Source organism: Equus asinus, chromosome 9 (assembly GCF_041296235.1).
Source record: "Equus asinus isolate D_3611 breed Donkey chromosome 9, EquAss-T2T_v2, whole genome shotgun sequence".
In the NCBI taxonomy this organism is placed as follows: domain Eukaryota; kingdom Metazoa; phylum Chordata; class Mammalia; order Perissodactyla; family Equidae; genus Equus; species Equus asinus.
Window position 1 is genome coordinate 82,546,505 of NC_091798.1, and position 19,115 is coordinate 82,565,619.

Genomic DNA, 19,115 nt, shown 5'->3' on the forward strand with positions numbered 1-19,115 from the left:
TATAACATTGACAATGCAGCAAGTTTTACCAAGTTGTTCATTTGGTGTCTGATATTTGTATATTAAAGAGAAGTGATTACATTCTTTAAATCCTCATTTTTCCAAATGTTTTAATTGAATGTCCTCATACAATCTCTGGTTTTCATAAATTCATTGAAATCAGAGCTAAGAAGGTACTTGAAAAATGATAATCTTACTCTGAGACACTATATATATTTAAAAAAACTTTTCAAGGGTAGCTCAAAATTTAAAAACATGCTTTTAGAAATCTTTTAGATTTTGAACTGAGATGATATATCAAAACAGTAAAACCCATCATATGTATAAACATAGCTATATCAGTAGCACATGAAATAAATTATGCAGTTCAGTTTGCCAATGTGTAATATAATTTTTGATCATATGTAAATTTGCTATAAGAGGTTTTAAAAGGAATCTTTTAAAATATACCCCAAACTACAACAGATTTGTCATTCATGCACTGCTGAGCATAGAGGCCTAATTTTACCTTTTTGCTATTATTTTAAATTAAGGCACTTATCCAAAAGATCAAAACAGCTTTTACAATGGACATTTCGTGAAGAGAGATGGTGATAAGATCCGCAGGAATATGGTAATTGTTCCTGTTGCGGAGGCACGGGGAGCTCTACGCGTTATGCATACACCGGGGAGCTGGAAATACACCCACCCGATATAAAAGTAGATCCCACAGTTTGGAGGGTGGATTAGAAGGTGCCTCGTGATCAGGCAGAAACATTAAATGAAGCAAAAACATTGCATTTGAACGGCAAGAACAAAGACATTTCCTTTTGCTTTGCTGGTAAAGAATATTAAAAGAGGACAACCGCCATTCTGACAGCAGTTTTAAATCCAGCTTTTCATATTACGATCCTTAATGAGGGACCCCACAATATCAGATGAAGAAAGACAAAGAGAATTTTTGATGAAAATAAAAATCAGGGAAAAGGAAAAGATGACTGAGAATATGCAAACTTTGTCTGCCGATGTTTGCGCACAGGGAGAATGCTGAAGGGACTTCTTTCCCCCTCTAACCACCTATTAAGGAAGGCTGCATAACAAATAGCAGACTATCCCCTCAAGAGCTGAAAGGTAAATTTCTCAGGAAGCCCCAGTAAATACTGAAATGATTTTTACTATTCCAAATTTAATTCGACATTTTCTGAGTGTGTTGGGGGGGAGGGTGGAACATCCCCTTTGTGTCCTGAAAAGTGTCATGCGACACAGAAAGATTTCTCTGAAAGAAAATGCATCTTACTTGACTAAACACTGAACTCTCGGCAGGAGAATAAACGCCTGGACGTTGCGGCTGCCGTTGGCTGAGCGGGCCCAGTGCAGTGCTCTCATGCCATCTAGTGGCTTTCTGAGAAGTCTCTCGAGCACCCTCTGATCTCAAGGAACCCTTCCTGTTTGTATTTAGCGTCTACAAGGCAAATGAAAGAGAAGAATTGTCATAATTATTCAGAAAATTCAGGCAACAAGGAGTTATTTTGCTTGAAAAACATAAAGATTTTAGGTTAAAGCATCCTGGCAGTTTAAATAACCGGCTTTAAATTTTTGGTGCCATTTTGGTTTGGGTGGATATAGTCGAAAAATTAGGGTTCTTTTTCCTTTCTTTTCCTTAACATTCTATTCTATCCCATTATTTCTGCCCCACTTCTCTTTAAATTTCCTGTTTTGATTTTCAGTTTCTCAAAGACGAAGCTTTTTTAAAAAAATTTTTGGGCCTGTATCTATCAGGCTTTCTTTTCCCACAAAATGTCCCGTTCAGCGCTCTAATATTGAGATAATGAGAGGTGATAAAGTCAAAGAACCACCTTCTTGGAAACACCTGAAGTAGTTACAATGACACTCTTCCATCCCCACTCCTCGGAGCTCTGCCAGCAAGCAGCACTTGGAGCATCAAATTGTAAAGGTATTGTTTGCAAGCTAAGGTATTTTTGTGACTCTCAGAAATACAGCTTTCCATTGTTATCCTTGCAAAATGTCATTCAAATGGCCTTATCCACACTATGTGTGTGAATAGGAGGTGTGCTTGAACTTTCTCTAACAAGTCAATCTTCACCTGGTATCCAGTGCACCTAACCAAAATCACACATCTCTATCTTTCCTATCTGAGATTTATTCCATAGGCATAGGAATTCTCCCTTTTGATCTCATTCATTCACTTTTTAATATTACATTTATTGTACCTCCAGATATAAGCCATTCTACTCTGGGAATGTAGAGTTGCCTTCTTGGATAACGTGAAAAGATTAGGTTTATAGCGTTTTCACTGATGAGTTATAGATGCTTTCTAATGATGCAAAGAAGCTGATTTCTAAATTTGTATAAACAAGCATCTGCATAGTTTTAGTCATGGACCAAGGATTGAAGTTTTTAAATAACCATGAAAGGGGCTGTTATTGAAAAGAGCTGAAGCATTATATAGATAAGACAGGAATTTTGAAGATCTCATGGCATAAGAATCATATATGTTTTACTGTGGTTAAAAATTATTAAGAAATTCAAGTTGTAACTTTGTTTATATGCATAGTGTTCAATGGCTCATAAATATTTTCCATAAAACATCCCTACTTGAAAGGATTTAGTAAATGAATTTAGTACCTGTTGAAGAAGTGTAGAAGTTTAACGTTTCGTACATTTTCAGTAATATTGCAGTGGGAAAATAATTGTATTGGTTATTTTCCTTATTTTTGGCATATGTGTTATAGCATTCACTTTCAAAGATTCAGTTATGAAAAAACAGAAATTCATAAAAGATGAATTTAACATCTGTCTGATTGATAGGATGTATTTGCCTTAGTTGTGCTCTTTTTGAACATTTGTGTTTCCACCATTTAATTTAGACCATGAGCAGATATTTTAAAGTAAGGACGCTTTTTTTAAATGCTAAACCAAGCAGAATGTTCTTTAATTTCTTCACTTTGTACTAAATTTTAGTATAAATGTGCTTAAAGAGAGGTCAAGTCTGGGTTTTCACCTGTCTCCTTACTTATAGATTTTAGACAACTATGGGGGAAAACTCATGTGACATAAAATACTAAATATTTTCCCTAATTTTCCTCCTTAAATGGCAATATTAGATCCTAAACAAGACATATTTACTGATATATATGTGTATACGTATATAGGTTTATTGTTCAACTGTTTAATGATTTTTTAAAGTGATTTTCTTATGTAATTTCTTACCTGAACGACCTTAAAAATTATACTCAACTTTTACATTTTCTACTTATTAATACATATTACTTCAGTTTTATTCCCATATGTAAAAAGAAGCTACTTATAAAATTCTGAGAAATATTCGTCCAATTTTTAACGTAATATCTGTACTAGTTTAATGTATACATATTTCAAATCCAGCAGCTTTTCTACACTTTTCAATGTCGATAATATTGATAACCATAAAGAGTAGTGTTCCTTAAAATGGCATTCAGCTAGAAACTTTTTTGTTGGGGAGCATAATATGCTTTTTCACATTTCTTCTAAGTAGATTCACATATACAGAAAAGAAAGATAAACTTCCAAAGAGTTTCGAAAATATGTCTCAATAAAATGTCATTTTTCTGATACAGATAAATTGAGTACAACTACACATATTCATTGTTTTAAAGACACAGGAAAAAAAATCTCAGGAAAATTTCGTTTCAGAGAAAAAGGCATATGGGCATCGTACTTGTTGCCGTCTGAGGACAGTCCTGAATTTTGATGAGAACAAGGAGCTATAATTGGAGTAATAATCTTTTACACTGTTTTTAATTGTAATCAGTGCAGATGTTTGTGGCTTTATGATAGGAAAAATGGTACTTTAAAATATGTATAGTTGATCATTTTTTAGGCCACAGGCTGCTCAACTTGGCTCATCTTAAAAGATGAATTTGATATTCAAAATTGCCGCAAAGCACGAAATCCAAAAGTATTTAAAAACAAAGGAAAATCAACCATTTACGATGAATCAAAATGTATATGTTTTAACCTTTATACTAAGCTTACATAGGTAATTTTCTTTTTCTTTTTTGTATCTTTTCTGCATGAAGTGAAATAAAGAAAGAAGTTCCACCTATAAAACTAGAGAAAAGGAGAATTAAATTATGATTAAAAATATTTTTCATAAAGAAAATATTAAGATCCTCATAATTTAACCTTGGTCTTTCCAAAGATAAAATAGTTTGGCTCATTCTTTAGGTGTGAGAATTGAATCCTGATGAAAGCAATTCTATGCAAGTATGACATTTTGCATCTCTTTCTTTTTGCCTATTTTTGTCTTAGGAGGAATTTACCTGATATATATATATATATCCAGGTAAACTCAGATTTAGATCGATACAGATGTCTGAATTTTTCAGTTTTTATTCATATGCTTTTAATGGAGTTAATTGACTTTGGCATTTATATTATATATCCGAGGGAGAGTCTTCCTATATTTTCTGGAAGAATGATTTGCAATCTCATAAACACAAATCAAGGGCGCCCTTTCCTCCCTTTCATGTGTAGGAGTGCATTTCGTGTATAGGAATCTCCTAATGAATGTCCTTGCTCAGGTCTTCTCCACCTCACACTGCACTTAGAGGCAGACATTCTGGGTAGCGGATGCATCATTCACTTTTTCTGGGCTGTATTCCTCTTTGGGATGCACAGCTAGGCTGCAGCACTGCCCCGTTCTAACTGCCTCATGAGTGAAGCAGAGGATGGAAAACCACGCCTCACACAGAAGCATCTGCTGTATTTAAAACAATACATGTGTTCAAGACTCAACAAGGCCTTTTGAATCACAGTGAGGCTTAGAAATGCGCAGATTAATTTTCCACAAGAATCCTAGGGGAAATCAGCTTTTTTTCTTTGTATCAAAAACACGGTGTTTTAACCTATCTGAAACATCTGATTATATTTTGTAGAATAGTGAGTATACATATGTTATAGCTAAGATTCAGAACTGGTTAATATCTAAATGAAGGACTAAAGGCAAATAAATTTAAGTAGTGTATTTCTGCCTACAAGACACTAAATTCCTAATTTAAGAAAGATGTCCTGCCTTCATTACAATATCAATTTAGAAATTGATTCATTACCAGAGTGTTTATGAATTTTATAAGGGAACTTGCAATTGTTATATGACTAATATGATAATTTTAATAATAATACCTGCTATTTAATGGCACCTGCCATGGTTTACATTTCACTTTTGCTCATCTTGAGAACAATCTCACAAAATAGGAAATATTCATATTTTTTATACATGAGGAAATTGAGACTCAGAGAATTTGGTTGACTTGCCCATGACCACCAGGCTATCAAATGACAAAATAAATTCAAATTCTTATCTGCTTCATTCCACCACACTTTCTTCCCTGCCATGTTGACTACTAATAGGAATCAGAAACTGTTCCAATGTTCTTTATATATATCACTTGTTTGATTATAGAGTCTGTGGCTTTTCCTAAATGTTTCTTTAATTGAACTGAATATGGATTTGTAAATAGCAATATATTTACAATTCAGTCATGCGTCGCTTAATGACCGGGTATGTTCTGAGAAATGTGTCATTAGGCAATTTTGTCATTGTGCGAGCGTCATACACAAACCTGGATGGTATAGCCTACATGCACACAGGCTATAGGGTATGAATCTTATGGGACTACCATGGTATATGCGGTCCATTGTTGACTGAATTGTCATTATGCAGTATGCGACTGTGCTCACTTTTCAGAAAAAGGCGACTCAGAACTCTAATCAGTTATGTCAGTAACCATAGCACTATTCTTTGGTCAAAATCAAGGGCTGTAATGCTAACAAACTGGTTTAATACAATATTAAAATAAACTCTAATGGATGAATTTGATAATTATTCTCTTTCACATATTCTGTATACATTATTACTCCGTTTTATGGATTGTAGATGCCACCATTTTTCCCTTGTTCATATCTGCTGCCATTTATCTCGTCTGCCTGGAGGTTCGTGCACTTGACTCGTTCATCTTACTGCTTTCAGCATAAAACACAGTAGACTTAGCATGACTTGTTATTCTCTGCCTTGCCTGGCCTCATGCCTTCTTCAAAGTTCAATATGAGACTCATCTCCAGGGAGTTTGTGGTGGTTGATCTCACTTGATTGGATTCCTTTCTGTCTCGACACTGCTCACCATTAATTTCTACCATATCTGCTTTACTATAAGCTTATTTCATTTCATATATGTGCTTGATATCTTAAATCATATTCAAAGCTTTTAAAGTGGAGGCAATTTTCATTTCTTACATTTCTATAATATCCGTCCAAGATCCTTGGTGAAATGGTCCAAAGAAGAGCTACCTTGTTCAAGAGTTAAAACTGAGCCGGATGGATGGCAGGTCATTAAGTCAATTCCCCAGTCTTAGAATTGTAAGATATTGTTAGATAAGATGAGGCCAAGACTAATTCGTATAGAATATTACTTGTTTAACATTTTCTGGGATGGTCCAGAGTCTGATAACCTTTCTCTGGGTACAGTTTTATGTCCACCTGAATATTTTTACTTAATCTTAACCATAGGTTATGGATGAGCACATCATGAGGACCAGAACGAAAAGTTTTGCTGAAGTTACAGTACATTATAAGTATTACTATTTCTCCATCTACCAAACATTTTCAATAGAGTAAGAGGAATTGTTCTTAATTTAGATACGCTGATTGTGACTGAATATCTTTAATTTTTAAAGGGTGTTTGCAGCAGTATATGTTGGAAACAGCTGCATACATTTCTACCCATTGCATGGGCCACATAAACAGAAACGGATCATCAGTCCACACTGACAAAGGGATAGCTTCTAAGTCACATCCCATCCTCACACGTGTTTTGTTTGGCCTGCTCAGTTTTCAAAAGGAATTTTTTTAAATTCAAAAACAAAGACATTTCACATTTTTAAAAATCTTTCCTTCTCACCGAAGATTTTGTAAGACTGGGTCCTCCCTCTTGCAGGGTAAATCATCTGAGACTGAACATTAGCTATTCTCTTTAGACAGGGCATACTTTCTCCAATTTGTCCCAGTCCTCTGTTCTTCCTAGGGAGATTTCCACCAAGCCCACTTCAGGCATTCATTATCTGCCTTCCATCTGTAAGAATTTCAGTGATTCTTGATTTAGTCTAAACCCTGCATTTTAAGCTATTAAAAGAAAAGCTGAGTCATTTGTAGTGATGCATCTAAGCCCTGGGTGTTATCCACTGAGCCATTAGATACTTTAGGAGGGAGTTACTTTTAGAAATTTCAAAAAAATGTTTTAAAACAGTAAAAGCTTTCTATTATAAATTTTCACATACATATGTACATAATATAATTACTCAGATCAGCTGTGACATGATTTATTATATAAAAGATCTTTCATATCACATTTTTCTAAAAGTTGGACAATAAAATGGGTAATATGTGTTTTCGTTAGATATGAAAGACACAAGGTGTTCTGTGTGTATAAAAGGAGAAAACATAAAAAGTTTCAATGTGGATAGTTCTTCCTAGCTGAGAGAGTTGATTTCTCGAGCCTGTGGTTAGAGCTCCTTCTTCCTTGTCGTCTGTCTGTCAGTTGGTGCTAGAGTGTCTGATGGTGCAGAAAATCCAGCCCCTGAGAGATGTGCTGTTGGGACAATCTGACACCGGCCCCAGCACTAGAGACTTGTCTTGCTCCATGTGCCCCCAAGAAGGATTAAAAGAACTGAAGGATCTTACTGCTCCCAAGAGCTGCCTAGTAACCTGAATCCTTGGAATTTTCTTGACATCCTTAAGCAGAAATTCTGACTCCAGATTAGGGAGAGATTCTTCTCTAAATAGATCATTTTCTTGAGAGTGAGCTAATTCAGTAGCACTGAATTCATTTAAAGAAAAAAATTGGCAATTTAATTCCTTTTTTTTAATCATTCATAACAGAGCATTTCTTAAATGAAAATGAATACTTCCCCCAAACACACACACATGGGCACCACCTTGGGACATGTCTTTTTTTGTCTATCAGGTTTACTCCAGGCAAACTGAGAAACCTAGAAAGCCAGTTTCAGCATGATAGCAATAGTTGATAAGCCCACCTGCCACCATATACAGGAGCTTTTATCAAGGCATAATAGAATGTTAGAGAACTAATTGTAGTATCATTTTTCAAACATGACACTCTTTAGAAGCTCAGGTTAATTTGTTCTCTCAATAAGTATTTTTTTGAATGCAAACTTGATGAAAGGAGCTGGTCAGCATGCTGAAGATGACGAAACAAAATGTAGGATCAAAGCCCTGCCCACCAGTGGCTTACTGTCCAATTAGAGAAAAGTCACAATGCAAAATTGTGTTATGACCAACATAAGGGAAATGGGCAACAAATGTTATGGCTCTAAGACAGGAGAGCTTAATGAATGTGTTATAGGAGAGGCAAGACTTGAGCTCAACCTTGGAGAATAGGGAAGATGGAGTTTGAAAAAGACTTGAGGTCAGAAATGTGCTTTGTTCAGTTGATAGTGAGGATCTCCGGCTGTCTAGAGAGGAAGCTTCACATTGGCAAGGAGTAAATTAGGTAGGCAGGAGGCAGCTTCATGGCTCAAAACTCATGTAGGGCCAAGCTGCCTGGGTTTGAATTCTGGATGTGTCACGTACTAGTTGTGTAAACTTGGGCAGATGACCTCACCTCTTAAATCCTCAATAAAGCATCTGCAAGGGTTATAATTAGAATAGGACTGATCTTATAGAGCTGTTTGAGAGATTATGTGAGTTGATTTATGTAAAGCACTTAGCACAGTTCCTGGCACATTAAAGCCACTCTATAAATGTCAGCTACTCTTAGAGGTGGTAGAGAAGCCAATATTAGACAGATTTGAATGCCAAAATGAGAAGTCTAAACTTGACCCCATAAGCAAAGTGAAAGCCATTAGTGTTTTTTGCTTGTTTTTTACTGTATTTGAGACATGATACAGATGATGTCTTAATAAGATTGATTTGGTGGTATTTACTGTAGAGGATGAGTTAGAGAAAGGAGATAGGAGAGAGGGAAAGCATATGGGAGGCAGAGTCAGAGTGTGAAGCACTGAAGATCGAGATGGAGAAATTTGAAAGGAAAAAAATCATTGAGAAGTTGTTATTGATTAGCAACAGGATGCTGAATCTTAACCATTTGGGCGCATGGGCTTTTTGTCAGTGTATCTGATGAAAGCTAGGGGTCATATTCTCACAAGCGTACAAATACACTTGCATAAAACAATCTGCATACAAGAAAGAGAAATTAAGAATACAATCCCATTTACAGTTGAAACAAAAAGAATAAAATACATAGGAAAAAACTTAACCAAAGAGGTGAAAGGTCTGTACACCGAAAACTATAAAACATTGTTGAAAGAAATCGAAGAAGACACAAAGAAATGGAAAGATATTCCGTGCTCTTGGATTGGAAGAATTAACATTGTTAAAATGTCCATACTTCCTAAAGCAATCTATAGATTCAATGCAATCCCTGTCAAAGTTCCAACATTTTTCACAGAAATAGAACAAAGAATTCTAAAATTTATATGGAACAACAAAAGGCCCTGAATAGCTAAAGGATTCCTGAGAAAAAAGAACTATGCTGGAAGGATCACACTCCCTGATTTCAAAATATACTACAAAGCCATAGTAATCAAAACAGCATGGTACTGGCACAAAAACAGACACACAGATCAATGGAACAGACTTGAGAGCCCAGAAGTAAACCCACACATTTATGGACAGCTAATGTTCGACAAGGGAGCCAAGAGCATACGATGGAGAAAGGAGAGTCTCTTCAATAAATGATGTTGGGAAAACTGGACAGCCACCTGCAAAAGAATGAAAGTAGACCATTCCCTTACACCATGCACAAAAATCAACTCAAAATGGATTAAAGACTTGAATGTAAGACCCGAAACCCTTACACTTGTAGAAGAAAACATAGGCAGCACACTCTTTGACATCGGTCTTAGCAGCATGTTTTCAAGTCCCATGTCTGACCGGGCAAGGGAAACAAAAGAAAAAATGAACAAATGGGACTACATCAAACTAAAAAGCTTATGCACAACAAAGGAAACCATCAACAAAATGAAAAGACAGACTAACAATTGGGAGAAGATATTTGCAAACCATATAGTAGATAAGGGGTTAATATCCAAAATATACAAAGAACTCGTACAGCTCAACAACAAAAAAACCAACAGTCCAATTAAAAAATGGTCAAAGGATCTGAACAGAGATTTCTCCAAAGAAGATATACAGACAGCCAAGAGGCACATGAAAAGATGGTCAGCATCATTAGCAATTAGGGAAATGCAAATCAAAACTACAATGAGGTATTACCTCACTCCCGTCAGAATGGTTATCATTAACAAGACAGGAAACAACAAGTGTTGGAGAGGATGTGGAGAGATGGGAACCCTCGTACACTGCTGGTGAGAGTGCAAACTGGTGCAGCCACTATGGAAAGCAGTTTGGAGTATCCTTAGAAAATTAAGAATAGATCTACCATATGATCCATCTATCCCACTGCTGGGTATTTATCTAAAGAACTTGAAAATGCAAAGGCATAAAGATACTTGCACCCCTATGTTCATAGCAGCATTATACACGATAGCCAAGACTTGGAAGCAACCTAGGTGCCCATCAAGGGACGAATGGATAAAGAAGATGTGGTATTTATACATGATGGAATACTACTCAGCCATAAGCAATGATGAAATCCGGCCATTTGTGACAACGTGGATGGACCTTGAGGGTATTATGCTGAGAGAAATAAGCCAGAGGGAGAAAGTCAAATACCATATGATCTCACTCATAAGTAGAAGATAAAAACAACGGCAAACAAACACATAGCTTTGGAGATTGGATTGGTGGTTACCATAGGGGAAGAGGGGAGGGCAAAAGGGGTGATTAGGCTCACATGTGAGGGCATGGACTATAATTAGTTTTTGGGTGGTGAACATGATGTAATCTACACAGAATTCGAAATATGAGGTACATCCGAAAGCTAAAAAAAAATCTCTATACAGTTTCAGGGCGTCATGGTGCCTGAAAGCCCTCCCTTGGATTCCACATATAGGGGATGAAAGAAAAGGCAAAGGATGAGGGCACTATTATGAAAAAATGCAATAATAGAAATAGCATAAAGATAAAGTAAATGTAATAGATCATATTGCATATTTTATATTGCTACTTTGCACTTATTGGTTTGTAAATTGTTTTGCAATTTTAGTTTGCCCCATAGAGCAGTGACATATTTTTGTGTCTCAATTTGTAATCGTATTTCCTTTTATCCTTAATTTTTTCCTCCTGAAAAATCTTACTTCGTTTAAGTGATCTGTCAAATGCTGCTTTCATACTCAAATGGTAAATACAGGATATCGTATTGTGCTTCACACTGCCAGATTATTCTCTTCTCTCCTGTTTTGAAAATTGGTGTCTTGTGTCTTTTCCACTTAAATTTCAAAGTTGGATAGTAAACATTGCACGAAACTATTTTTCAGTTTGAAAATTAAAAAGAAACCAAATGGGAATCTTGCCTTCTCCATTTGTAACACCAATTAAATCTGAAAACTACAAAGAAGGGCCTGAGGAGTCTATTGTATCAGTCTTAAATCTTCACTGACCACTGATTGCCCTTATGACTGCCTCTGTCTACCAATCCTATGCCCCTTATCATAGTTAAGCTGGCTAAATAATAGCCACTGTACTCCTAATTTCATTTTCCCACATTCTTTCCACAAAAGGAGATGAGAAAGTACAAGCAGAGGATGTGCATTTTCGTTGGATCAGCTGTCTGATTCCTAATGATCACTCCGAGTGCCTATCTTTAGGTCTTTTATTATTTCTTTTATATTCAGAGCAAGCTCACCCATACTTAATTTTGTGGCAGAAACAAAGAACAAATTGTGTCTTAATTAAAAGTATTCATATATCACACAAGATGTGAACATAAGTTTTTACTAATAATCTATCCATCTTCTTTCTGTCACATTGATCCTTTAGGAAATCTCAAAAAACATTTTATGAATATTTCCCAAGCTATCATCCATCCTGAGGATCAACAATCTCCTCCTGCCATTCTGGCTACAGCTACCATGAGACTGGATCTGCTGTCTTGAAAACTGATCAAATTCTATCAAACAGGGTAAACTGTGGCAGATAATAGAGCAAATAACAAATCAACTCTTTAGTTGGGTCAAAATTTTAATATTTTCATAGATGTTCATCACATGAATATATCTTTAAAGTTGTAGTAATTATTATTACAAATGTAATTCTCCCCAAAATACATAGGCATTGGCCTTTAAAAAGGAAGTGCGGTACCTGAGATCTTCAGTTAGTCCTACTCTAATCACTGGAAAATGTAGATGTGCCCTGACTTAGAGATTCAGTTTTATATGATGCTAAGTGTGTTAGAATTAGTCTACAATTTTTCCGATAATTATTGATGTCTTATGTGTTCATAGAGGTTTAAAGATGCTAACAAACTAAAACCAATTTAGTTTGTCAAAAATTTTAAATTTAAAGCAATAATTGAGTTTAAGTTAGACCTAGACTAATTAAAAAAATTTTTTCGTAGTTTCACTGACCGAGGAGAAATGACAGCTTTACGCATGGTCAGCCTGCCGTGATGAAAGCCTTTCTAAACTAGAAGTCTGAGGATTTGGCTCTCTATTGATTACATTCTGTCACTTAGGCCTCTGAGGCCATTTCCTATCTGTAAAATGGGAATTAAAATACCTTCCGTAGCTCTTTAGCAAGATAATTGTAAGGATCAAATGAAATAAAGAGTGAAAAGAATTTAATAAGGAATTATTAATCTTAGGTGAGACAAAGTTACTTAAAGAGCATATTACACTATTCTGAATATTGACTTGTTTTCCTGCAATGGTCATTTTTCCCTTTGATTTCTTATTTATGGTCTCTGCCATCTCGCACTGGAGAAAACCTTGGAACTATTTTATGTAATTGAATAAAATTAGTAAGAATCCTGTATCAAGTAGCAAGATGCCTTAAGTATTACATGTAAAATTCCGAAGAAAATCCTTTAGGCCTGCAGGCCCCATTCAGGGATTTCTATTTTATAAGCTATTTGGTGGCTAAGTGTGTGAGTAGACTTCCACTTACTATCCTTAACTTTAACCCGAACTCCTGCAGACAAGGCCGTGTGAAAAGAAGCCCAGATGTCCACTCTTCCTTCCAGTTCTCATGGTAACAAAGAGAACTGTGTCTGTCCATTTCAGCAAAGCAAAGGAGGAACCTCTTTTTCCTCAGCTACCTTTAACTGGCAACATGCCCCGTGACACTAAAATCCTGACATGGCAGGAGTGGACACAGGGGAGCCCTGCACATCCTTTACTGTCCAGACCTGGGCCGAGAACTTGGCTCGTGCCCCCAGGGGGTGGGGAGCTGTGGAGCTGGGAGGAGGGTGTGACTCTGGGCTCCCTTCAGCACTAGAAACAAAGAGGGGGAGGGACACACCACTTGGTATCCTTTCTAAGTGATTCTTGGGTTACTCTGATTTCGTTTTAGTCATCACGTGAGTTAATTACAATGCTAATTAGCCCAGTTTACGAGACTGCCGTGCATTTGTACACGGCGTTCTTTGTTTGATCTGCTACATCATAAGCTTAGTCATCTGCTTACCAGCACGGAGGGACAGCATGTATAATTGAACGTGGGAGAACACACCTTCATCTGTATTAACGAAGAAAACTATTGAAAACCAGCAGACTAATTAAGGGTAATGATGAACAGTTTTGATCAGCAATTTAATATTTAAGTCTGCCACTGGAAAGAGTAGAGTAGGGGAAGCTCGCTTTCCAGCTTTCTACCCAGAAAGGTAAAGAGAGAGAGCGAGATCCTGCTTCATTTCCATTTCTTCTCCTACAAACTGTTTTAACATATAATTGAATCGATGCCTTTATTTCAAAAGAGAAAAAATAATTATAGAGCTTGTTGGATCGTTTTCTGAAGAGAGGACATTATGCGTGCATGAATTCCATCGGTGATCTGAGGAGGAGCAGGCTACTTGGACCATTACCCATCATTGTTGAACAGCAGAGTAATTAATTGGGCAAATACATCTAGATCTGGTGAATTCACATGCACAATAACTGGGCAGCAGCAACATACATACTCTTTTAATATGAATAAAATAGTAATAGTTTTATGTGCTGGATGCTATGTCAGATGCCATTTTTTTTCCTCTTGGCTTTATCCATTCTAGATTATTTTGTCCATGTTTAGGCACTTGCTTGAAATGGGGTTGTTTATTATAAAGGGAAAAAGATCTGCAGGTGAACGAGTTCGATTTGCACGTGTCTGTTTATTTGTAAAGAAATGAATTTGGTTCAGTATTCCTTCACTATATAATTTTTAAAATAATTTGATATTTGCACTAAAATGGGTTAAATCAGCAGGAGGAAAGAATCTTTTTACATTCCAAGGCGCTTCTCAAGTAACCACTACAGCCTTCTAATTATTGTACAATATTAATGCAAAAGTTTAATTTTTCATTTAAAAGTTATCTAATGGAGGTCAAAAATAAGTCGCAGCTTTTGCCCTGGATAAAATGATGAAGGATATTTGATCTCCACCTTCTTAAAATAGTTCTCTATCAAAGTAGAGGCCATCAAAAAATCTAACATTTTATTTGAACATTAACGAAAACATCTGACAAGTGTTTAGAGGAAAAAGTATTTATTATTGTTTTGTTTCAAATGTAAATCATCTATGATCGTTAAATCTAAACGTTAACAAGAAAGCTTAGGTCTTGATTTAAAAGGAACTCAATTCCCCAGTATCTCCACTTCTCAAGAGGTTAAATGACAATTTTTTTTTGTTCTGATCATATTTTAATCCAGATAACAGAGGACTCACACTTCTAATTCAGACTTTCTGGTAAGGCGCAGCTTGTCACAATGTATAGCTTTCTTTCCTTTGATAAGGTCAGTTTGCCAAAAAGAACAAAGTGCATGTGAGTAATACATTACTCAACCACTTGTATGCATACATCTATTTTCCTTACCAGGTCTCACTATTCAGAAAGGTACAGACATGGCACCATGATAAAAAGGGTCATTTAAAAGACTTCGCAGAGGCTCTGTACTGTGAAGGATTGAATTTTCACTTGAATGCCTACATTTTCACATCTTTTTCTTTGCAGAAATATTCCTTTTGAATGGCAGACTGCAATTGGGTAGGCTTTTTTTTTTTTTTTAAATCACTGACCGGGAATATATAAAATATTAGCAGGCGTTTGTCCCAGTGGAAGAACACAGTTCACTAGAAAGTACTAGGTGGGTATTAAGGAGGTTATTCAACTTCACCTCTTCTGATTGGAGGGCTCCCTTTGACAAGAACCTCAAGTCCAGTCAAGGTGGAACACCAAGGCATGCCTCTTCTAAATGACAGACAATTTAAATAACTTGTGAAATCATTAGCCCCAAAGCCATCTACCTGGTAATTTTTCATAATCACGCTCAGTGTATATTTTAAGGAACACGCAATGCTGATTCCAATTTATTTCATCTTTCTAGCTACTTCAAATTTTGATCAGAATATTAGGAGAAATATGCTCATGACTAATTTTTAAAACCTCTAATTTTTCCTTAGTGGTTTTAAATGTACCAAATTCACTTAAAAGAGGAGGAGGCAGCAAGACAGAAATCTATTTAATAAATACACTAAAACATTTAATCTTGGTTATTGGATTCTCTGTGGAGTTAGTGTTAATTCAGTTCAATTGAATGCAACAAATATTCCTTATCTCTTACTATCAGTAAGGAATTGCACTAGGATCACGGGGAGATATAAAAGGCATCTTCTCTACCCTTAAGAATTCTCCAGTCTCATGAAACAGGTAAAGTGTACACTCATAATAAAAGGTAGACTGTGATGAATAAGAACAGGAAGTCACAAAATTCCATCAGAACAAATCAATAGGTTTCTTCTGGCTGAATTAAGGAAGACTTCACAGAGGAGAAACCACTTACCCACAGTCTTGAAAGATGCCTTCAGTTTAGGGTAGCAGCGCAGGAGGGACAGAAATAGTCTGACAGACAGAATTGATACATCCCAGATAGGAAAATGGCAAGAAGAAAAGCATCAAGGTGGGCAAATGCAGGACGTTTTTGCAGGGCATGGAGTACCTAGACTGGGTATAACATAAGCTGCTTGAGGAGGGGTGATGGAAGCCGAGTGAACAAGTCTGTTGACACTTAATGACTTTACTAAGGAGTTTGGGGTTTGGCTGTGATTCTGTAGGCAAGAGGGAGTTTCTGAGCAAGAGTGTCTATCAGAACTGTGATGTGTATACCTCACAAAATATTATTTCGTTCTTCTCGTGTATAATTTGTCTGTGTTTATCTATACTACTAAAGATTTTTCTTGAACTTTAATTGCTTTTTTTTCCCCTCTCCTGTTGGAACTAAATCAGAGAAATATAGAAGTCACAGATGATCTCTGCCACACACAAGTATTCATGTCCGTTTGGGAACTAAACTAAATTGTTAAGAAACTCCATATTAACAATAATGATTTTGTGACTCTAAGTCTAGTAGAAATTGCATGTTGTTATTTTGTAAAAATACTCAGAATTACTTCTGAGTTATATGGAATCAGAAACAATTTTAAATTCTTTTGAAAGCAGAACAAGGACATCCTGTTCATATTCTACAACAAAAGTGGATGAAAAGATGTTTCTCAGGCTTTTAAGAAACAAATTTGCAAGGCTACCTAAAGTGTGGACAATTTTATTTCTAAATTTGACTTTTGGAAAAGTTGTAAGGAACAAAATACATTGATTAGTTTGTATACAGATCTTCCTCAACTTACGATGGGGTTACAGCCCAATAAACCCATTTAAGTTGAACATATCGTAAGTTGAAAATGCATTTAATACACCTAACCTACTGAACATCGTAGCTTAGCCTAGCCTACCTTAAACGTGCTCAGAGCACTTACATTAGCCTACAGTTGGGCAAAAATTATCTAACATAAAGTCTATTTTATAATAAAGTGTTGAATATCTCATGTAATTTATTGAGATGAATTGTGTGGGTACAGAAAACAGGATGGTTGTATGAGTACAGAATGGGTATAAGGGCATTGACTGTCTACCCTCACGATCGTGTGGCTGACTGGGAGCTGCAGCTTGCTACCTCTGCCCAGCATCACGAGAAAGTATCGTACCACATACCATTAGCCCAGGAAAAGATCAAAATTCAAGATTTGAGGTATGATTACTACTGAATACACATCTATTTCACATCCTCATAAAGTCAAAAAATTATAAGTCAAACCACCATCATCATATTATTCGAATGCCTTGTTTAGCAAGCTCCACCCATTGCCATCCAATTCCCTCCCTGATGCTTTTACGGCAAACTGAAAAAGCACTTACATTTTACAATTCAAACTCAGATTAGTAAATGATCCCTTTCTAAATTTTATGTTATTCTTAGCTATGGAAAAATAAAACAAATTCTACTTTGAAAAAAAATGAGACGTTGAAATGGGAGAGAAGATGGCTACAAGGGTGAATTTCAGTTCAATATGGTTTCCAGGCAAAGCAGGTTATTGTGAACAAGATTAATAAAATTGGAAGGTGAGCTAGAGCCACTCTGATGGCCGAACAGATCAGTTGTACTTGGGTGAACGACAGATTAGACACATTTTATTCATTTTGGTGTCACATGTTTTGTATCCAATCAATTGTTAAATATTTAGCCATTATGACAGCTGAAGCAAAATATTTGACACTGAAATAATTGAATTAGTGGCCCCACATTCACGCTCAATATCTGGAGTGGGCAGACACAATGGAAAAGTGGGAAGACAAAGCTCATAAGGCAATTGGATGAAAAAAGAAATGCTGTTCTTCCATTTACATATGAGAATATTTCTATTCTCATATATAAACTTTAATAGTCTTTTGCAATTTCAAAACCAAGAGACCATTTTTTTTTAAATACGAGAATAATGGCATTAGCTTAGATATTCTGTCTTGGCTTGAGATGTTGACCTCAGCATATAAAATCTTATTTCTCCTTTTATTGAAAATTGCTACAACTAAAAATTACAATTTAGAAAGGGAAAAGAATTGTGATCCCTGGAAAGGTAATATATTCACAGACATGGCAACCAGCAATAAGCCTGCATGACTCATATTTTCTGGTTTCATGAAATGTATTATACTGGCCTCACTGTAACATTCTTAAATTTGGACACCCATGTTCAGTTTATGCTTATTTTGCCTTCCAGGAAATATAGTTCAACTAAGAATTTCTATCTCTACTTAAATATCCAGATAAACATCTGATGAGGATGGCAATACCTAGTCCATGGTCATTCTTCTTAAGAATTCCATGATTGTTTCTATTCCTTGGTACCCCCCAAGTCCCTGGAATCTCTCACTCTCCTATCCCAGAAGAGCCATTTCATCCACATGATATTCTCTTGTTAGATGTATTATCAATACATCTTATTCCTGCCATGAACCATCTTCTAAGAAGCGGTAGATGTCTCGCTCCCAACTATTTTTGTAAGATTCCCACTTCCCACTCCTTCCTGCCGTATAGTGTATTTCTCCCTTTGTCCCTCGGATAATCACAGCATCACTAATAGTGGACTCCTTACAGAGAATAATTCAGAGACCTCCCTGATCTCTGAAAATATTTGATTAGGTACAGGTTTCCCTGGTAAAAGTTTACGTGTGACCTCCAAGTTCAGGAAAATGGCTTCCTGTCTTTCCAAACTAGTTCTGAAACATATGGCCTGGCGTATCTAAATGTAACAAATTAAGTCAATATTATTTCTTGGAGAGCTAGCATGAGCAAAAAACTGTGTTAGACAATGTGTGAAATACAAATCAGGATCTTCCAGGTGTTGTGTAGGGATGAGGGGAAGGATGTGTAGACATATGACCTGAGTTTGAGATCCAGTCAACACTTGGTAGCTCTAATATGGGGTAAAACACTTAACCTCTATAAACCTCATTTCCCTCTTTTATAAAATAAAGACAGCAATACCCTCTATAACAAAGAATACTTGAGAGATTTAAAGAGGATGATGTAGGCAAAAAAGTTTTTATAAATAGTCAACTATTAAACAAACAGGA